The sequence below is a fragment of the Haemaphysalis longicornis genome, unplaced genomic scaffold (genome assembly GCF_048455015.1).
Source record: "Haemaphysalis longicornis isolate Haplotype H1 unplaced genomic scaffold, Haemaphysalis longicornis Haplotype H1 scaffold_8, whole genome shotgun sequence".
NCBI lineage: Eukaryota > Metazoa > Arthropoda > Arachnida > Ixodida > Ixodidae > Haemaphysalis > Haemaphysalis longicornis.
The window spans coordinates 192,654,171-192,677,157 of record NW_027526445.1 but is presented as its reverse complement, the minus strand read 5'-3'; the positions used below and the strand labels follow the sequence as shown (position 1 = coordinate 192,677,157).

At 49.0% G+C, this 22,987-nt stretch overlaps 1 long non-coding RNA gene across 1 annotated transcript; it reads right to left on the bottom strand.

Moving 5' to 3' along the window:
• Positions 1–9,930: 9,930 nt before the first annotated feature.
• On the bottom strand, positions 9,931–12,535 carry LOC144149224 (uncharacterized). Its single transcript, XR_013318236.1, has 2 exons — positions 11,993–12,535; positions 9,931–10,344 (listed from the first exon to the last, which is right to left on the bottom strand). It is a non-coding gene; the product is annotated as an uncharacterized LOC144149224 (long non-coding RNA).
• Between the last annotated feature and the right edge of the window lie 10,452 nt (positions 12,536–22,987).

Below are 22,987 nucleotides of genomic sequence, written 5' to 3'. Positions count from 1 at the left end.
CAAAGGCAACTGGCGGCGTACTTCAGGCAGCGGTTTGAAGACGTCACCAGAGGTCCTCTGGAATGTGAGGACTAAACAGGCCTGTGTGCATGCATATATTTAATAAAAGCTTTTATCGCTCTCTCTCTCTCTCTCTCTCTCTCTCTCTCTCTCTCTCTCTCTCTCTCTCTCTCTCTCTAAAGGGGACCGCGTTAGCACGTGCTAGAACCCGCGGCAATCGGCTTCGCGAACTCGGCGCCCGTGCTCTCCACTTCAGGCGCGAAGGCACGCGAACTGGTAAGGAGAACTCCACGAACGCTGAGCAGAGTGTTCTCGAAGGTCGAGCTGGCCGACTCCGGGCGCTCCTCACGAGGCGCGCGCTTACGTGGGCTCGGTATTTTTTCTTTTTTGCGAGCTCCTCACGTTGCACAAGCCCACTTGCAAGCCTGGACGACGCCGCTGTACACCAGCCTTTATAGCATGTGTTGCGCAGTGCCGTCACTTCTGGACGTGCACCGGTGAGGCTCGGCGGAGCCATGCCTTAGGCAAGCGAAGCGAGGGCGACGCTATGCACAGCTGCGCCAGGGGTAGCTACAGGCAACGCGAGGTGACGTCATCGTGAAAATTTAAAGCGCAACAAATTTAGACACAAGACGAATGACACAGGGAAGCGCTTGTCCCTGTGTCATTCGTCTTGTGTCTAAATTTGTTGCGCTTTAAATTTTCACGATGGAGTACCAACTAGCTCGAACCCTCACGTTGTTAAGTGACGTCATCGTTCCGTGAGATTTTGTGTGTGTGTGTGTGTGTGCGATGGACGAATAACGCTAGGCTTAACCAGCTCTGCGGTGAATTAGCAAAACCGGAAGGAGCTATGTCGACCCCCAGCTCCGCTGTTTCTTTACCACTAGTGCAAGCTGAGACAAATGTTTTTTTCATGACAACGCATGCTCAACATGAGAAGAAACAAGGGGAAAAAACCGAGCCTCATTCTCGCCAACAACTGCGTCGGCCAACCAGCCTTCCATTCGGACGTGCAGGCAGAACTGGTTTCTCTTGTTTGTTTGTTTGTTTCCAGCACGTGGTGTGCGCAGATGTGGTGCGCGGATATCTGATGGTTTGCAGACATTGGCGCCGTAAGCGCGTAGCAATTCATTTGACCTACGCCTATTTCACGCGCACTCAATAAATTAGCGCATGCATGAATGAATGAATAAATTTATTTCACAAGGATGGCCGTATGGCCGAGGATTGCGGTGAAAGGAAGGAAAGATGGCCCACATTTTCAGGTCCTTCCCACGAGGTGTGCCTCTTTGGCGAAGGCCCACATTGTGAGCAGCGGGTCTTCCACGTGGTCGTTTGGATGGAGCCATTCGTTGAGGCTTTGTACTCGCGAAAGCCTTGTGCTTGTCTCGGATATCCGCCAGCAAGAGCAGAGTATTTGGTCGGCGGCTCTCTGTGACGCTGATGGCAGAAGAGCTTGTCAGGTGGAATTTGCACGTTTTTATGTTGCCCGTAGTGGGTCGCCCTCGGAATGTTGCAAGGTACGGGATGCTCCAATTTGGGAATGGTAGTTTTGAGCTCCCCCGTGACGATTTGTTCCTGTGTCACTCGTTTTTCTTCCGGCTGTGTCTCGTACTGAATGCAAGGAACCGCTGACTCCGAAGGGTGAGAGAAAAGCCTCTTCATGGCCGGTGTTCCCACTGTGGCCGGGCATCCGCCTGACCTGAACTTACACATTGCGGCTATGGCGAATTGTTTTGCTCCACTCTTTTTATGGTGAGGTGTTGCTTCGCTTCATTGGAACCCTTAGTGTCTTGAGAGCTTCCAAGCTGTCTGCATACATTGCTGCCTTGGATGTTTTCGGAGATGTCGACGTCATTCCTGCCTTCATTCCCAGAGCAGGATGGCTTGTAATACAAGCCCGATCGTAGATGTTGCCTCGGTGGACGTGGTGAGGCGTTCAGTGCACCCCTGCGTGTCAGTGGCGGCCATGGTGACTAACCGTCGGTCTCCCCTCATGGCTCCATCCACAAAGATGGTTTTCTCTTCAGTGGGCAGCGGGGCAACTGCTAGATCTTTGGTAATCCTCTGATGAACGTGGTTGACTTTGTCGGAAGAGGCCTGTGGGCTGTCCCGATCGTGTCCTCCCACGGAGTCACCCCGAAGTGAGCTGCTCTGAATGTTCTGTCGTCGTGCTGAACGAACCTTGTGCGGTGAAAAGGTATCTTGCGTTGTCTTTGCGAGCTTTCCATGAAATGATGTCATTTAGGCGAAGAAGTTGGCTGTATCTGTAAAATTCTTCCTCCTTCGTGTGGTGTACCGTATAAATACACGAAGGGCTTGGAGGTATAGGCTTTCGATCTTTTGTGCTTGAACCTGCGTTACGTAGAAATTTATGCCCCCGTAGCATGCTCTGGAAATCAGTGTGCTTTGTATCAAGATGCGCGCGGTATACCTTGCGTCGCTCCTCCCAGTTTGTTGGGGATTCTTTTTATGAGGAGGAGAGTTTTCTTTCCCGTCGGCGCCTAGTGCTAAAATTTTTCATGCAAACAAGTTGAATTGTTTGTTTACGTCAGCTTTCTGCGCAGTAACGTGAAAGAAACGGCGTTGCTGTTTTTACGCGTACGTACCATTTCTGTGAAATCGGCGAGATAGTCCGAAGCCACCGAGTTGGGAGACAAAAGGGAACGGCGGAGGAGGAGGGCGCCTGGTGCTGGGGATTGAGGAGTAAGGTACGGAGGCGAGTGCGGCAGAGAGGGGGAGGAGGAAGTACGTGCCGCTCAAAATGAAAGTCAACTTCGCCGCGATAACGGAGCGCGGCTGTTCCGGACACGGCCGCTGCGGCCTGGGAACTTATGATCAAGACTGTTCATATGCCAGACCGGGCTGTGTGTTTCCAAACGCTTCGCTGCACAGCGCCCACCACGTGACATGTGTGATTCCACGCCACGCGATGCGGAATGTCAAACGTGGTCATAGGCTGTGTCCCGAGGCCAATTAGCGACCTAAAACATACCAAATCACTATTATTAAGGAGAACAACACGCAGAGTTGATCCGACGAAACGTTTTTGCACCGTTGTTTTCGAAAACGTTTATTGAAAAAAAGGGGGGTAGGGAGCTGGGTCAGAAAGTGGAGCGATGGGTGCTTCGTCTATTCACTCGCACGGAGAGAGCGGATGACTGTGTATGATACCTCGATTGCTCTGTACAGTAGCGAAATTGTTTTTCTGAAAAACGTGCTGTAAACATATCTGGTTTTGTTACCATCTGTGTATGTGTACGATTCTTTCTTGCCCTCTCTTTTCCTAGGGAATATAAGCACATGCGTAGCCGAATAAAATAGTTGGAAGTTAGCACCTGTCTCGTCTACTCTGTTCTTCGTCCGTGTGTTTTTGTTGCGCTTCAAATCATGGCATCTATTCACCAACCCAGCAAGAAGTTCTCCTCAACACCCCGCTGTGGGCATGAGCCTTTGTGCAATGGGACCAGCAAAGAAAACGGCGCGAGGACAACGATCAGCGCGGGCTGCACACCGGGAGGTCGCCGGAAACCTGGCTGACTCCGCGTCGGCCATTTTATTTCCGGAATAATCGTATATTCCGCTCAGACCGACTAACTAGAGGAGGTGGATTTTAATGCTCGTGTCATCGCAATTTCGCCATGAAGCACATAAGTCATCTTAATTCGTTTCTACATCTGGATTGTGAAATTCCAGCAGTTACATTTAGCCTGCCTGGGTGTTTTGCATTTTCTCTGGTTAACTCCTATTTTCCGGAAGGCGTCATTTCCGCCTCTCCTCCCGATGCTGTTCTGTCATCGTGTGAGAAGCGCGTAATTATTTGCGGTTATTTTAATTCACACCATGTCTCTTGGGAGCTCCGCACATATTTTTGTGGTAGGCGGCTAAGTGGTTGGGTGAATGATAACAATATGCATTGTTATAACTCTGGCTCAGCAACATTTTTTCGTTGGAAGACTACTTCAGTCTTAGACTTGACTTTTTCAAACTCCGGCAATATCTTTTCGTGATCAACTTTGGATCACGCCACAAGTAGTGACCATGTTCCTATTGTATTTGAGATAGTGTGCCCTTCTAGGTCCCCACGTGCTCATATGATTCGGCACACCAATTTACACCGTGTGCAAAACAAAGTAAAGGTTAATCTATTCTATCCGGTAACGAGGAACGCAGGGCAGATCACGTTACATCCATCATTTCGGATGCTGTTAAGTCTTCTCAATTTATTATCTCTTCCCAAAAAGATGGCAATAGCCCGTGGTGGAATGAAGATTGCACGCTGGCGTACAATCAAAGGCAGGCGGCTTGGAACGTAGTTCTTAGAAACCAATGCCCGTCTAACTGGACCAATTACAAATTTGCGGGCGCGCCATCTTCAAACGGACAGTGTCTAAAGTGGAAGGAGACCATAACACCCAGACGTTTGCCACTCTCTCAAAGCCAAAGAATAGGCGATTGCTATATAAGTTTCTTCGCTCGAGAAAGGTGCTACAAGAGCACTATGAAAATTCAGTGGTTCAGTCAACTCAGGAGTCTATTGAAGCTCTCGAACAAATTGCACAAGACCTTAAACCCCGATTTTCTTCTGTTTTTTCCGCTCCTTTTAACAGTCAACTTTCTAATGTTGGGTTCTACCCAGTGGCAATGTCAGAATTGGCTGCAGTTGTTTCACAGCTGTCTGTGGCTGCTCCGGGGCCAGATGGAATTACTGTGCCAATGTTACAGTTTTTATTTGAGGAAACCCCTAACGATTTACTCAACATAGAAAACACGTCGCTGAAAAATAGCTGGATACCTCCAGTATGGAAACTCTCTAAGATAGGTCCATTGCTAAAATACGAATGTTTAGGTTATTTCCCAGATAACACCAGGCCGATTTCCTTAACTAGCAACTTGGTAAAGCTCGTCGAGAGGATTCTGCATGGGCGCCTTATGCGGTTTCTCGAAAGCAATAGGATGTTAAGCCTTACCCAAATTGGCTTCAGACCCGGGAATTCTTTTTGGAAGGTTCATGTTGACATTGAGAGCCACGTTAAACTAGCCCGTAGCCTAAAACACGTAGGCGGACTTGTTGCTCTCGAAATAACAAAGACCTACGACAGCGTAGAGTATGCTACCTTACTGTCACATCTAGAGAGTAGCGAAATTCCACTGTACTTTCAGTCCTGAATTGGTGCGTTTTTAACTGGAAGGACATTCTTTTGTTCCAAAGATGGCATGCATATCATCTTCGCAATATCAGCAATTTCGTGGGGTTCCTCAGGGGTCAGTCCTTTCTCCGGTTCTTTTTAATATTCTTCTCAGATGGATGGTATATCAACTTACGGATGGTGTATCAACTTACGGATGGTATATCAATTATTGATGGCATATCAACCTACGTTTATGCCGATGATATTGCTGTTTACTCATCGGGCAGAGACATTCATGACTTGTGTCAACGATTACAAAGCTATCTGGTCGCCCTAGATAAATGGCTTAGCAGGCTACATTTATCACTTAATATGAAAAAAGGTGCTGTTTTAGTATTTCGTGTTACCATCCCCATATCATCATGCCTATTGTACCGACAGCAATCCATCCCTCAAGTTGCAGAAACTAAATATCTCGGTATAATCTATGATTACGCTCTGTAGTTTGTAATTATTTGTGTTGTGCGCCTATTGTAATTTCTACTATATTATTTCAAAAAAAAAAGTATAATCTTGTTTTTTTTTTATTATTATTGCGCCATTTTGCCACAGGGCATAGATAACAGGAAAACAATAGACAAAACAGGACAGGGGAACGACAAAGAAGGAAAGCAAAAAAAAAAAGGAAAGAAAGAAAGACACAGGGTGAGGCGGGTGCACTACAGGAAACTATAGAGTCCAGTTTCGGAAATAAATTCCAACAGTTTCTTGTAAAGTGGGCCGTGCGCCCACCGATGAATATCGGGAGGTCGCCCTGGGCGATGTCCTGTGGGCCCCATGTGTCGAGCTCGGGTTGATTGAAGCCCTGGACACGTCCCTAGCAAATGTTCCAATGTCGCTTCAGCAACAGGGGCAGGGCAGTAGGGGCAGGTCGGGGAAGGATCTGCAAGACTAGAAGTCCACGTTGCTCGCACAGCAGGCGTCAGTGCGACGCCCAGGCGGATTCTTCGAAGCACGACCTCTTCACGACGGGTTAAGCCGCCAGGAAGGTCAGACCCACGCGGAGGGAGAAGGGCACGCGTGGAGCGCCGAAGAATATCTTTCTTGATGAGTAGGGTGTCTTCCAGTGAGAGCTGTAGAAACAGGAGTGGGTACACCACTTGCTGCGGGTGAGCGGCTGAGTCGGCGAGGGCGTGCGTGGTCGTGCTCCGGCGGGTCCAGAGGACGCGAACAGGGCACGGGAATGATTGGAGTATCTGGTGCACCTCGCATGTAATGCCCAGTGTACTGTTGACGCGCCGGAGCTCTCGAGCAGCCTGAGTGGAATCGGTGTATAACACCAAGCGCGGTGGTGGGGCAGCGCCGAGCTCAGAAGCTAAAGCACACAGGCCATCTCGAATGGCAACCAGCTCCGCCAACAGAGAAGGAAGTGGCGCCTCTGTGAAATACGAGCATGTCTGGTTGATGGATGGCATAGTGGGGCAGACAAGGCTTGTGTGGAGGATGCCGTCGGCTACCCCTGCGTCCACATGCGCTTGAAGGCCCTCTGGCGAGTCAAAAGGAAGCGGTGGGTTGGCCTGCTTCTCTTGGGGGTGAATGCTTTTTATGCACCCTAGAGGCCGGTTGTCCGTAGCTTGAGGTCGCTGCCATGGAGGGGGCTCCGCTAAGCGAGGTAGCAGAGGCGAAGCACGATCGTAGTAGTGTGCAAGTGCTGCCGCGGCGGGAATCGATTGAATTTTTAAACGACGAGCCGATCGACGCTGATGTACGATTTCATCCAGCGTGTTCAGTTGCGCTTCGGCTTGAAGTGTCGGTATAGAGGTCATGCGAGGGAGTCCGGTGATAACTCGCATTGCTTCTCTATTTGCAGTTTCTAAGCGATCCCAGTCGCGCAAGGTGAGGTGTTGGAACTGGGCTTGGTAAACTAGTCGAGGCTGGAAGATAGCACGCACTAGCGTACGCATGACTCGAGAGCAGGCACCCCCTGACTTCTGGCCGATTCGGCGGAACAAGTGTAACATTCTGGTGGCCTTTTGTCGGGTGCAGCGGACCCATGAGGATGCCGACCCAGTTGCACTGATTTCCAGTCCCAGTATACGCATATGATCAGTGGCGGCAAGGGGTTCACCATTCAAGAACAGGGATATCGGTGTCTGCAACAGCCGTTCTCGACCACTACGATTTGTGACAGACATGTAAGTGGTTTTTTGCGGAGACAGCTTCAGGCCAATAAGCGAACACCACTGTGACGTAATGTCCACGGCAGCCTGTAGACCTGCTTCTTGACGAGACAACATGTCGTGCACCGACCACACAGTGATATCGTCCGCATAGACGAGAAAAAACGTGTCCGGTATGCTATCCAGCTGCCACGCCAAGGGTAATAGGGCCACGTTGAACAGCACAGGAGACAATACGGAGCCCTGAGGCACGCCTCGCTCCGAAACAAAGTGTCCCACGCGTTCCTTGCCTATGCGGATAGAGAACGAGCGGTTGTGAAGGAAGGATTTGACAAAATGGCATACTGCTGGTGGAAGGTGGAGTCTCTGCAGAACACTGATTATAGCTGAGTGGCTCACGTTGTCATACGCCTTTTCAACGTCCATAGCCAAGATCGTACGGATCTTACGTGACCTGCCACCTAAAAGCACCATAGATGACATATGGTCCAGGCCATCTTCTGTTCCCAGGTGAGGACGAAACCCAATCTGAGCTGGGTGATACCACCCGTATCGTTCCAGCCACCAGGAAAGGCGCGTGGCGAGCATCCGTTCCAGTAGCTTGCACAGGGTGGATGTCAGTGCGATAGGACGGAGGTTACTCAACTGGTCTGGGGGCTTCCCAGGTTTCGGGATAGGTACCACTTCGGCATGTTTCAAGGTAAGTGGAATGTCGCCGGACGCCCAGACACTGTTGAGCCAGTCCAGTAACCACTGCAGACCGAGACCGTCCATGTTCTTAAACACTTCATATGTTACACCATCTGGGCCCGGCGCTGTGCGCAGTTTAGCCTTATCAATAGCTGCAAGGAACTCAGCCATGGTAAATGGAGCCTGTATCCCGTCAAGATCTTCCTGGCTTGGGAGCGACCCAGCCTCCGGTGGAAGCGTAGGTAGGCTGACAAATGCTGGTGGAGCTTGGTCGTACTTCGGGAAGAACTGCTTGGCCACATCTGGAGCAAATTGGCTCGGAGTGCGTCCAGAGGCAAGGCAGGCCGTGGCTGCCGGGTCTTGGGGACGGCCACCACGCTCCATACTACGAAAAGTGCGCCATACAGACGCGCTGGTAGAAGATGGGCCTAGTGAGGCACACCAGTCCAACCACCGTTGACGGGATAGCGATTTTTCATGACGGCGCGCGGCTGCAGTGAGTCGGTGCAACGAATTCCGTAATTCCGGATTTGTGGGCTGTTTATTGGCCGCCAGTTCTGCTCTGCGTCGAGCTGCCCACAGGTTTAGAAGATGGAGGTCTGGTGCAGGCTTGTTCTCCTCTACCCAGGATGTGCGCGTGGCATCCCGAAGGGCACTACATAGCACACGCAGCGGATCCGAGGTTTCTTCACAGACGGACGTGTTCAGGCCCTTCCGAAACAAGTCCCAGTCTGTGACAAAGCACTGGCGTCTGTTTGAGCGCTTTATATCCGGAGCTAAACCGAGGCGAATGGGATAGTGGTCACTTCCCCAGCAGTCCGGTTCCCGGTCCCAAGACACTGTCCGCGCTCCAAGCCACCACGAAAGGTCGGGGGAGTATGGAGGGCTCCGCGGATGCTCCTGTCGACGGGTTGGGGTGTCCACACACTCTAAGAAGACGAGGAGTGCTGGGCACTCTGTCTAGGAGTAAAAACTTTTGTCCCATATTTCACTCTCTTTGGCAGCATTGGGCGACTCTTCCGAGGAGTAGCGCGTGGCGGCCAAACGAGAGGCGAAACACTCCTCGTGGGATTTACTTGCTGCTGTCGAAGCGGAGTACTTGAACCCTGTGTGGGAATTGCTATGCCATGTACAAGGCAGCGTTCCGTCACTCCCTTTAGGCGTGAATAAGCTCTATTGGTTTCGGCGTTCCCGGATACTGCAGACGGGTACTACTACTCTCTCTTGTAAAGCATCTCGTTACGCCTCAAGAGCGTTCTGTTATTCCCCGCGAGACAGCGTGTTTTCGCTCCGCCTGCTACTAGCCCCCCCCCCATCCCCACGATGGTACTATAGGCAGTTACAAGCAAACAAAACAGGACAAGCCATTTTGAAACATGGAAAAGAAGAGAAAACAAGGTCAGACTTTATTTTTCAAAAAAAAAAATACCACAACAATCGGTTCATTGTGCAATTTCACACAAAAAGCAATTCATTTTGAATTAAAATATCACAGCATAGAAACGGTTCTTACTCCACATGCACACAGGAGACGTAACGCCTATTGAGGATACATCCAAGAAAAATTCACAAATAAAAATGCAGCAAAGCAATTGAAAACACTGAAATACAAACATTAAATTATGACGATAAAAATGACATTAACATCCACAAATAAAAAGGTACTGGCATTAGCACGAAAAGCGTCAGTAGAAATACAGCAGTGGGAAAATAGTTAACAGTATTAACATAAAACAAAGTGGCCTTAGTACATCAGTGAGTGCTTCACATGGACTGGAAAGCCAGCTCTTATTTAGGACACATCAAAAACATTTACAAATAAATTTTGCGAAACAAAAATCTTGGACTAAAACTATTCAGCGTGGATTACTATTAGCGCATTACAAGGTGCAATCAACACAAAGATACAAAGCCACTGACACGGGAACTTTGCAACAGATATATGTTGGTGGGACAATAGGAAACCACCGGAAACATTCCCACTGGGTTTTTTAGGCGGGTGGTTCTCAAATGAGGATGCGCTAGTAAGATTTAAAAAAGGCATAACTTGCTATTAAAAACAAACACGTTCTAGCTGAATGCTTCATAATGTTGGTGGCGGCCTTCAGAACAGTACCGACCAGGGCACCGTGCTTGAGCCGAAGTAACGTCTACAGAAGCAAGAAGGTGCGCTTCCCCTTTGAAAACACAGACAGCAGCAATGGGAACTCATCCACGATGTCCAAGGATGTGAGCAGAAGTGTCTTGAATGCGACGGCCACTCCTGCTGACGCCTCGGGGATCTCGTTCTCTCTCAGGAAAAAAAAAATCTTCGGGCAAGTACCGTCTTCCCGTGGTTCCTGCATAGGAAGAAAGAGGGGGACAGCAAAGATAAGTTCAACAATGAAAAAAAAATTGACGAGTTTGACGACGTGATAGATTAGTTTTTGCGCCGAGTGAACGCATTGAACCCGTATTGGAATGCAATACTGCTTGGCGCAGTCACAAGTCTACATGCGAATGTGCGGTGACCTTGGATGCAGCCACGCTCATTGTGCCACTTGGACAATGTCATGTCAGACAGCGCGCCCTACAGCTGTCTACCTACGCAATGCGCCCCAAACCCATTAGTGCTTACGTGTCCGTAGCTTCTATTGTTTACCCCGCTATCGTTCCCGGTATAAAAACATTTAACAAAATTTAAGTAAAGAGAACTCTTTTTGTAACGTTATAATCCCTGATTAATTTGCATAGGATTTTGCCCTCAGCCGACTGCAACGTACGGCCCATTATACGTTCACAAGTACAGGGTGTAAAAGTTGCTATGGCGCATATAGCTACTGTTTTTTTCATTCTCGAGTACGCTTCGTTGCATGCACGCTGCAGATCGCAACACCTGATGAGAACCAATAGGCTCGTTATTGAACGATCAGAACGCTCGAACATTAAACCAAACGCAGCGACGGCGACAACCGACGCGAAAAAAGTACCGTAATGGGTACAACAAACACTATGGGCGACAGCGACAAACGAAAAAAAAAATAATGCATTGCTGCCAATGCCATTCGTCGTCGTTGCTGCCGCTCGCTCGTGGGCTGCTTCTGGCCGGTATAAGTCCGCGACGGCGACGGCCCGTCGCCTGCCGCAGTTGCCGCCGTCAGCGGCCTGTGTAAAAAAATTTTGTCTGTGTCGCCCACAGTACCTGTTTGCCGTACCCAATGAGTGAGTTTTCTCGCGTCGCTCATCGGCTTAGACGCATGTAGTTACCCCTTAACAGTCCCATCTCCGGCCATCCTGCCCTCAATCAAAACGCAAAAAACCTAAACCCTGTCAGGACAGCATTTCAGTCTGCTGCTGTACGCGCGGAGGTCACTAAAATTACTGTAATTTTAGTGACTGCCACGCGCTAGACGCGCTCCTATCACTCAGCCTATTGGACGAAATTCTTCGGAGCCGCGCAGGTCGCCACAGCTACTGCACGGCAGCCACTCTAACCCTAGCCGCCTGGCCGCCGAGCTAAGAGTACAAATCAAAACGCAAAAAACCTATCTGGACAGGATTTCAGTCTGCTGCAGTACGCGCGGCGGTAACTAAAATCATTGTAATTTTAGTGACTGCCACACGCTAGACGCGCTCCTATTACTCAGCCGATTGCACGAAATTCTTTGGAGTCGCGCAGGTAGCCACAGCTACTGCACGGCAGCCACTCTAACCCTAGCCGCCGAGTTAAGAATACAGGGTAGCGCTGCGACTACTCGCGCGACCGTGCTTCTTACCTGCGAAAACATTCGGATAGGATACCAACACTTCACGAATCAAAGGGATTGAAACGGTGCAAGACTCGACGCTGTTTGCACACGGGTACAAAAGCCGCCCTTCAAATCTAAGCAACGGTCAAAATGAGTGACGAAAACATTAGGGTTAGCCGCTTCCGCGGACCGAAGCTAGAGAGCACCTCTCCTTCGCTAAATACACAAGATGAGAATACCAGGTTAACTAATGGCTTACCTCCACTTCCAGCCAGCATTTCTTCGTCCGGTAGATAAATCCATGGTCGTCATCCCAAGATCCCAAGCTTAAGGCGCGAAACCTGCAAAGGCAGCGACTGCACACCGGCTGGTCCGGCGGCTTGCGCGCGCATTGCTACACAGTGCATATAGTTCCGGTATCGGCCTCTGCGCCGCCGCAGCTGTGATGTCCGTCCGAAATAAAAACTAGTTCCACGCATGCACGCACGCACGAACGAACTAATATACGGCTTGCTTACGTGTTCGTGATCTAACGCTGACGCACAGGAATGCAAGCAGTTAGCGAGCACGCGTCACACTGCGTTCAAGCAAGTATGACGATAAGGGCAGGTCAAACTTCCCATGTTGAGCAAGCCGTCTCCGAAGCTTCGGATAATTCTCGCGCCGAGAATGCTGGCGCGGAGAAGGCGAAAACGAAAACAGACACCGGCAGCTTGCCGAGGGGCCAAGCCCGGAGCACGAAACACCTGAAACCGCCACCGTCGCAGCGAACGCGGCCGGATGTTTATACCAACGAGTGAGAGCTTTGGAGTCTTGCCTGGGGCGTCTCACGTGTGTGTGCTGTTCGCCGAGGAGAGTCGCCCCACGCCTGCGCACCGCGTGAGACGTTTTCTCCCCGTGCTCTTCTGTCCTGATCCACTGTAACCTCAGTTTTCTCAATAATTATACCTTTAATTCTCAAAACCTAGTTTCTCCTATTCGATACGAGCACGCGTCGTACTGTGTTCAAGCAAGCATGACGATAAGGGCAGGTCGAACTTCCCATGTTGGATGAAGCGTCTGTTTGAAAGTCCACTTCGTGCGTAGCACATGGTTTACAAAGCGCAGCCCTGTGTTCCGCGCTGGCGGGACATCACGGTCTGGCGCGATCAGTCGTCGCTCGCCCGGTTCTTGCGGGTGCACCGCCTGTGTCGGTTTTCACCGTAGACGCGAGATCGCGTGGCGGAAAATCCGCCGTGGTAGTACGCCGTATATTCGTCGGGCTGAGCTACGGAGACGCGGCGTCCACCGCCGCGCCCCCGCCGCTGGGACGCCCTCGGTGTAATCGGCGTAATCGCTGAAATCGGCGCGCAGTATTCTTTCCTCCGTGGTGCGCACCTTTTATGATGCATAGTCTGACAACTTTTTAAATGTCGATAACTAAGCCATTACAGAGGAAAAACAAAACAAAGAAACAAAACCAAATCGAGACATGCGTTTTTTTAGTTTTGTCAAGCTTGCTCCATTCATGTCACTGAACGCTGCGAGCAATCGTTACATGAATTCATATTCTTGCACGTTTAGAATGCGCGGCGGAAGTACTCGGGGGCTTTTTACACAACTGCTTTATATAATATATACGTATGCAAATAAAACATCGCTGATGAGTTGGTGTGCGTAAATGGTAGGAGTGCCTCTCCATGCTTACTCCCGCACTTGACAAGAATGAAATTGCAATTTTACTCTTCGTACTGGAGAGAGGAGACGATGTGCAGCTTTACTCTTCACTGGTGCGGGAGCGGAACTGGGGCTGCACTCCGCCGCGCACGAGAAGAGTACGCTGTCAGTTTTGCTCTTCCTCCTCATGGGAGCGAACATTGCATCCAACTCCCCGCAGCTTTCGAGGGGAGCGCGCTAACGCTTGCAGGAGTACAATGACTGTTGGACTCTTCAACTACTCCCCCGATTTCTTAGAGTGCAGGATTGAGGAGAGCGAAATGCGCATCCGTGAACGCGTCCAACACTATCGTTCCTCGGGCACTAGAGTACGGATTCTACATCACTTTTGTATAGCTAGTTGTCATGTTTTGTTTCTACCGTTGCTGTGCAATGTTACAATGTTACATGTCCGGGGTTGATGGCCGCCGTCAGGTAGAGTTAATCTGCCTTTTGCCTCTCCTCCTGAGACATGGTTTGTTTAAATAAATGAAAATGAAAATGAAAAATGAAATGACAAGCTTACATGGCGTCCTCATATTAAACATGTTGCTGCTAAAGGAGAAAGAGCCGCAGGCGTGCTCCGCAGGCTATGTAACCACAATTTCGGTTTATTTAGAGACACAATGTTAATGATATATCGGTGTTATGTTCACCCGGTATTAGCGTTTGGCTGCGTCCTATTTTCTGGTTGTGCGGCGTATAAATTACATCCCCTGTTTATCGTTGAGAGAATGGCTTTGCTACTATGCTTGGGATTACCAAAATATGTCGCTAACCCTATTTTACCAATTATAGACACTATTAACCTTTATCAAATTGTTTGACTCCCCGCTGCATGACGCTCAGTTCATTTTCCGCCTGAGGCCTGATCTTTTTCAAGGCATTCAGTGACCGCGGTTGCAGAGCCCCCATATGGATCTAGTACAGTCATGTTTTCAGCCACTTCGCGCAGATCTTTTTCGGCTACCCCCTCCTTGTATTAGCGTGTCATCTGTGGAAATAAACTTTGATAATATCTTCCCCCGAATGCAAAGATGTTTCCGGCCCGAATCCTCAATGGATTGCTCAAGGATCATTTGTCAACCCTTCATTCCCATATCGTCGTTGCTACCGATGCATCGCAAAGTGATGAGAAGGCTGTTCTCCCAGTCCCTCGATTGGTCCTTTTCAATGAGGTTACCTGATTGCACTCCTATTTTCTAGGCGTAATTATTGGCAATAATTTGCCTCTTCAAAAACTTCATCATAGATTTTCGCATGTTGTTAATTCTTTCTGACTCCCTCTCTGTGTGTTCCGCATTAACATCAGAGAAAGATTATTTAATTATCTGCACATTCCGATCATTTGTTCGTCATCAGCTTTGTGAGGTTAGGCTAGTGTGGGTTCCAGGACATGCAGGAATCTCATACAATGAAGTGGCTGATCAATTAGCCAGTATATCTCTTGGTGGCCCTGTGGTCGTGCAATGTCCAAATAATAGCTTTCTGTTGGGGGCGAGATTTAGACTTTTACAATAACTCCAGACTTATCGGCAAGGCGCCCTTCTCCCTTCTAGAGGTTATAACCACATTCGTCATGCATGGAATGTTTTGTGAATCAAGGCTGTGCGAGGTAGCAATCACTAAACTTCGGTGAAAAGTTCTCCCATTAATTTTTTATCTTTATAAATATGGTCTGGCTCCATCTCCGCAATGCCCTTTCTGCGACGAGCTGGAAAATATAGAGCATTTCCAGTTTAAATGCCGCAGCTTCTCCCCAATTCGACGCACGCATCTGGAGTCAACCTTTAGACTTCTCCACCTTCCGCTATCTACTTCCAAGGTTCTGTCACTAGTCTGCCTCAGGGATGTTGTGTCCGCCCTTCACTCTTATGTTGCGGCGACAGGCCGGTTTTCCTGCTGTCTAAGCGTTCACATTTATGTATTTTTTTCTTCCTGACTCTTGTTTCATATTATTTATATAAAAAAAAAATTTTCTGTATTTACTTTTCACAATTTTGAGATCTAAAATAATATAGGTCACATCCTGATTAGGTGCAAAGCTTCTTGGCCAATCCCCCGCGTGGGTATGTGCACATGGTCTGAGGCAACCAACCAACCAACCAACCAGCCGAAGCACGCAAGGCCGTCCAGGATGAATCCGAATGGCACGCCCATGTCCGGATCCCAATCGGCATCTCCGTGGCCTCAGTCCGGGGCACGGCAGGCACCGCTAGTGCCGCGCACCGCCCCCGTACGACGGCGGCTCGCGGGAGCTTCGCTATCTCGGAGGCCAGCTGCCAAAACGGCGTGCCGACCACCAGAAGCGAAATAGCGCTCGCGACATCCACGCAGCCGCCGCCAGCGGACGTGAGTGGAGGGGCGCCTTGTTTCGGGTCCCTTCCTTCCTTTTAAAAGGGACCTACGGAGTGGCGTTCCTGGCTAACCTTCCACCCGGGGCCGCAGCAAATTTGTCACCCCCCTCTCATACAAAATGTCAGCAATAATCAGAACAAATCAGCACTATTGCCACTATTTTATTTGATATAAAATAATTTCCTTTATTTTATTTCCTTTATTTTATTTATTTTAATTTCCTTTATTTTATTTTATTTATTTTATTTTCCTGAAATTTTCTATATTAAGTTTACCCACTTTTTGTATTGTTAAAATGAAGTGTTGAAATAACAACAAAAGACGTATCTATTTTTGCATAGAAATGAACAAAAAACTTTGCAGGTTTTATTTAAAGCGAGGGCTTTGGAATACGAGCGTTCGATACAGTTAACCACGATGCAGAACTTTTGGGGGTATTTTGGCAATAATGAAGGAAGAGTGATGCTAAAGTAACCATGCTTTGCTTCTTTTAAAGGTTTTTTTTTTTTTTCATGAATACTCTTTTTTTTTCTCTGAAGGATCCAGGCTTGTGGATTACCTGAATATTTTCCCTTACAGAAAAGCCGTTTGTTTTGGTTTTTAGAGCGCTAATTATTGCATTAAACCAATGCGAACTACGGTTCATTAAACTGATCTTTTCTGGAATATACAAGAACTCCTTTAAACACGTACCAGTTTTCGTCGACCAAACGATTTTCAAAAATTTTCATACATTTATTTATGAATCGGGTTGTCAGTAGCAGCAAAAGTGGCTTTTCCATAGTCGCAAATTCTTTTTGGTTTGTTGGACGAATGATGAGATGGCACATTCAGCGGGACAAAGGCAATACAAACAATACAGAGATCGCTAATGTCAGGCATGTGGCTAATATTTGAAACAGTGTCTGGGACACTTAGTATTAGGTCGAACATACCGATGAAGAGCTGGGTAGTCGCTTGTGTTAAGTAAAAGTAGGCGCATAATGATGGGAAAGTAGAGGATTCCGATAGCGTTGTCACAGTCGTAGAGGATTTCCAGGTAATGTGGGGAAATTAAAACTGGCAAAAACAAACATGGCACGATTAGGAAATTTTGTAATAAAATACATATAGTGCGTCGTGCAGGTCATTAGAAAATTCCGCGTTAGCGGGTGGTGTAAAATAGCAGCAAGAAATATTCTTTTGATAGCCTGCAGTTATGCGAAAGAAAACAAGACCGAGCTTTGTAAAAACATTCATTTGGAGACATTCAAAGATTTTGGCAACATCATTTAGAACGCCACCTGAATGGCTCTTCTCTTTTTGCAAGTTAGGGCAATGCGTACAATTAGTTGAACTCTTTTGACGTAATAAGATGTGTTTTGACATCGTGAAAACTGAAGCGTGGCTGTTTTGTTTTGCCTTCACTTCAGTTATTAGCAAACAAAAATATTTGGTGGTAATGGTTGGTCTTCGTTGGAGTGGAAACTTGCGGAACGCTAGTGTGGCATTACTATTGCTTTTACGTTATAAAAAGTTTCGTTTCACACATAGTCGCATAGGGAGATATTAAGGCGAATATAAAAATTTCTGGGAATTAGGGGTAATGGAGCGTCAGGCCTTGTAGCCTAAAAACATTCTGTGCAAATTTAAAATCTTTTAGACGCCTGCTATAGCGCAACAACGCTTTATTGGATTCGAAATTAAGGGTTCTTAAGCGGATGTCTCATTCAAGGGACCGCGTTGTCCTGCCGATATCATACAGTGTTGAAATTCTTACGTCTGTGGAACTCGGGACGTATGTTTGTTGTTTTTGTGTTTCTGGTTCCAGACGCCAGACCTTTTTCCAGTGGCGATCTGCACATGCACGGGCCGCCGGTTCGCCATTCTTGGCAGTAGCCTCGGGCGAAATAAACCAACGGGCGCCCCCTCAGCTTGCTGCTTGGGGAGCAGCGGCTATGCTTCCTAGGGCTACACGTCTTTATTTCCTCTTTTCGGGCAGTTCGTAGCGTTCGTACGTGCACACAAAAAGGCTTTCAAAGGAAAGGGGCAAAAATGCTTGAGGATGACCACGCCGCGAGCACTTTGCTACCAGTGAGGGAGAAACGAAAATGAAAAAAAAAAAAAATAGTGAGGAAGAAGGGGTGCTTCAGTCACTGCAATTTAGTCACGCTAGCGTGCGCCTTCTTCTGTGACATTCATGTGAAAGGCAAGGGTGACGTTGTGTGCGGGAGGGATTGCAGGACCAGGATATTTTGTGCACGGGTTCCCCGAAAGCCAAACATTTCTTGGGGCGTGCCTTACTGTCAGTTTAGGTTCGCTGTGGCGGCTGCTAAAAGGACCGATACTGGAAAAAAAAGAAACGAAATTGTCCACTTCCCCTGAACCGGAGGTCGAAATAGGGTTTACTCTCCCTCTCTCTCCTCGAGAACGCTTTCCTGAGAGAATGGGGAGAAGGGTGTCTCCGCGTCCAGGTAAAGCACCGACGCCACAGTCCACAAGTTTCCCCATATACATCTTTGTCAGGTCTCACGGAGGGCAGAGGACAGCAACCCAGAAATTATTGGAAACGTGTGTGTCTCCCTTTCTGAGATTCGAGAGGAGACTCACCTGCGTCGTGCCTTCATGCGCAATGGAATGCAGACACGCCCAGCATCAGACACACTGCGTTACCGTGAAGCTCTTGGATTCAAGTGAATTCTTGTGACAATGAAAGCCCAGCTGGGGTGGCTGCTTTTCAGGTGAAGGCCGAAAGCTAAACGCCAGTGAGTCGAGATTTCGGCGCAGCAAAGCGCCGCCGGGGACACGCATCTTTACTGTCCCTTCCCGGAAGGAACAAGCTTGCTCCCCACACCCTCCGGTGGCATCGCGGTAACTCTTCACGCCGCGCACATTATCGGATAATCCCCCACGCATTTGTGAATGCCATAATTCTCCTTGCCTTCCCCATTATACTGAAAATGGAGGAGAGTTTGAATAGGCAGCGGCAGTTTAGTGGCAGTCGTCTTCCTGTTTTCGACGTCCACTAAAGTCACTGGAGAGGCACGAGTGGCACCCCACCCCCCTACCGAGGCGGCTGGTACCCGGGGTTCAGGGCCCCCCCCGGACACCCCTAGCGATGCCACTGGACCTACGGTGATCTCGCCACCTGCTTTGAATCGCCACATACGTATGCAGCCACCGGCCGGGCCACGGGCCGCCTGGCCGCCGCTGCCCGGAGCCGGCGGACCGATCGTGGGCTTCCCTGCCGGGCCCCCCACCGCGGGCGTTGCGCCCCCGCTGGCCACCCGGACGGACCACTGCCAGGCCGCTCGCCAACCGAGTAGGTGATGCCAAGTGCATGGTAGGCGATGGCGGTGCTGCTTCTCCGCTGTTGCTTGCCATGGCCGCCTCGCAATCCTCCCCATTGCATGCACTGCCTCGGCGTGCTGTAGCACGACTATTGCAGACTAATTCCTTTCCAAACCCAGTCCTGTATCACCAGATGTATCCCGAAATGTAAATTTTGTTTAGGGTGGGCTACCCCCTCACACATGATGTGGAAGTGCCCGCACATCACTACGAACCCACAGGAACACAGCACATATTTGCTAAACATACACAACGATGAGCAGTGGGAGGCCGCGCTGCACAGCTCTACCGCTGAAGATCAACAGGCCCTGGTCCGAATAGCAAGAGAGGCCACTGACTCCCATGGGGTCGGCCGAACGCTTGCAAGAAAGATGACATAAGACTAGTCGTCTTATTTGGGCAAAATGAAGTCTTGTCTCTCTCTCTCTCTTCTAGGCGTGCGCGCAACGTGAAATGCTCGAAGCCCGCTATGTAGTGCGGTGGTGCGGTGGCACAGCGAGAGCCAGGGATCGGCTACTTAAACCCAGAAATTTCGGTCGGTCTGTCCGTCTGTCTGTCTGTAACTCGATTCAGCCACCCGGCCAAAGTAAAATGAATACTGCGCAATAGTTTTATATACTCACAGCCAAATGTGAGTGTCTAAACCCAGTTTATATGTTCATGCTTGTCAACTTTGTTGAACATGAACAAGAAATTACGCAAATATAAGACCGAAAATTAATACACAAGGAATATTTACAGTGTCCCCTTATTTTAAAAATTCATGGATGCATGCATGGTTTTTCGATAGCAAATGAACCGCCGCCTTCTGTTGCTCGCGCCACCTCCTGGCGGCATATGAGAAATCACGCGGCAACAGCAACGAAAGGTTCCACTAGCTGGGGTCCACGTTCTGCTTGGAACGCACGTGGAGCTCGGCAACGCGGTTCTATAAACCCTGAAGTCGGCCGCCTCGATTCACGCGCGTCTCCGCGCTGGCATCGAGGAACCCGGCCTGTAGCAGTGGAACGCGGTAAATTCAAATCGCCTTGAGCAAACCTTTAGTGTGTTTACCTTGGGATGAGCTCGATGGAACAGGAGCAGCATGAGAGGTGAGCGGGAAAGCAAAGGGGGGCATTTCCTTGGCAAATGTCTACAAAGACTGTCATCTTTTGGCGACATTTGCAACGAAAGGAACAAATACGCGGCCAGTTCTTTTTTTTTTTTTTTTTTTTTTCATTTTTGACGCCATCCCAATATTGTCCCCCAGCGCCCAACACGATTGTTCAAGCGCACGCGGCCGTAAGGTTTTCTAAAGACGATATTCTTTCTTGGGCTACCTGAATGGGAAAATTTTTGTCTGTCCGTATCTCTGTCTGTCTGTCTGTCACTCCATTCAGCCAGCCGACCAAAGAGGAGCAGGAGCTGCACAATAGGGTTATATACCCACAGCCAAATCTATGCTTCTAAGTCCGGTGGCAGCAACAAAACATTACGCAAATATGAGGCAGAAAATCAATACGTAAGTGATGTTTGCAGTGTTGCTTTATAAAAATCCATAGGGTGGTAAAAAACAGGTGAGGGTTGATACTACAGCTAATAAAATATTCCCGCTGTTGATCGTTTCCAGTACCCATAAGCGTTGGATTTTCTTTTTCACTTGCGTTCGGATTGCCGAACGTATGGTGTCCCAGATTATCGAGCTTAACGAAACAGGCTTCCACGAATTCTGATGCCTGCCTCGCATTTGGGACCGTCGGGGCTGTCCCTATCCGCACTCCTAGCTCGGATAATTTTTTAAATAGTCCGCAATCCTAGCAAGAATAATTTTTTTTTTAATTCGCCCTTCTCGAGCACGACTGCAACTCTGTGTGCCCAGTTTCTTCTTTTAAGTGCAGAGCACTTCAGGGGGCCGCCTCGTCGTCGTAGCTCGCTGTCACAATCTCAAGCGACTGCCGGAATGAGGCGGCGCAGTGAGATAACGGACCCAAGTAACTTACTTGAGGTGGCTTTGCCCAAGTAGAGCCCGACGGCGTACCATGACGGCGTAACACAGCAGCTTCGAAACTTGTGAACCGCTGGCGCTTATCATACATCTCGCCGTTGTTTAGCGCAAAGAAAACTGCAAGTATATTTGAGACAAAATCTGTGTATACAACCGGTGTATACATACAAACCACCCTGAGATCTTGCCTGCAGCCAACAGGGGGAATACTCAAAACAGGGAACTGCGCGTAACTGCCCTACCGCATCGCCTGGTCACGTTTTTCTGCCCCAGTAGCGCAAGCAAGATTCTGTGACGTCATAATGACCCAGCCAGGAAGCGGCTGCCAAGACGCCCCTGCTTCCTCGGCTTCGCCTGATTGTCCAGCTCAGTGGTTGGAAGCTTTTGCGATAAACTTTGACTGTTTGGTAGCGGATCAATGCAGTCCTTTGAACGAACCAGACCTGGCATTTGTCTTCCTGGATGTTTTGGATCTGGGTGTCGCTCATTTGTAACTGATGCTTATTTGTTTTTCTGTTTACTCATCAAGACTGGAGGACAATGCGCGGGTATCGGCCCGCATGTGTAGAAACATACCAAAGTTTGGAATGCCACCTGGTCTTGCTGCAGCTTGCACTAGTGGTGCAATGCTGAAGAAACGGCCGGCGGAGCTGGGGCTCGACCTAGCTTCTTCCGGTTTCGCTAGGTTTTGCTCGGCTTTGCTAAGTTTCGTTAGGTTTTACGATGTTCTTGCTTGGCCAAGTGTTCAGTGGTGAGGCCAAGTTTAGCCGGATTTTACGAGGCCGTTCCGATCGGTCCCCCGCACAGACAGCGGATCCCAGGGGGGAAGAGGCTAGGTGTACCGTCAGCTCCGCTGTTTTTCCAGCCTTGCACCACTAGTGCAAGTTGCGCCGTTATTTTTTGCGTTTTAGTAGCCAGATAAAGACTATCGACTTTACAAAAATCAAAATCCCCTCCGTCTACTGGCGACGATGGTTGAAACGCGAATCTTTCTTGCGTGAAAAAATCAAATGGCGAAGCGCCAAAGTCAAGCCGCTGCAATGAGTCAAATCTTCATCGATCAAAGTGCAACCTGCCAGCGAGTCAAAGTCCAAACTCAGCCTGTAGCAAACTAATCCTTCACAAGAAAGCGATTGGGGTTGATCGACATACTCTGCTCAATCCGCTACTGACAGGGCCGCACCATAATTACCTTTGGAGAAGGAGGACGCGAAATTTTGCAGCGTAATTCAATGCAACTTATAACCACGGGGTTTGCGAAGGTGGCGAGGATGAAATTGCAGCCGCCTTCATGCAACGCCATGCACTTTGAATTCAAAGGCACAGGTAAACGAGCTCGATATACTTTATTGCGACATAAAAATTAGCGCAAACACGGCCACGAAAAAGTGCATACTCTTAGCCGTAACATTCGTATTCGCATCTTCGCGGTATTTGCCACAACGGTCACGTGAACATGTGTCACGTGAGAACAACGGCCAATCAAAGTACAGAAATTATCCCCTCGCTTGTCCTACGCTGTTGTTGCAAGCGATGTAGTGCACGCTCTAAATGAGCAAATATTTGCCGTTCATCGCTAATTAACGCGCTAACTTGTCAATCGCCCATTGATGATGTAACCGTCAAACCGAGAGAAGTAGCGGGATAAGACACGCACCAAGCCTGACGCCGGTTTCGGTCCGCGGCGAGATGTTGACGCCTTGAGGGAAGACGATGTTGTGCTTTCATCGGGTGTTGTCAAAGGTGAGTGCTGTGGATTTGTGCCTCGGCATTTCTTCGGTTGTGCTGTGTGCATGCTGGATTATGATTTGCAGTCGTGAGTTCAGTTAGAGCTCGTTCTTTGCGGCCATCGATCGGTGAATGCAGGAACACAACAAATGCTATTAC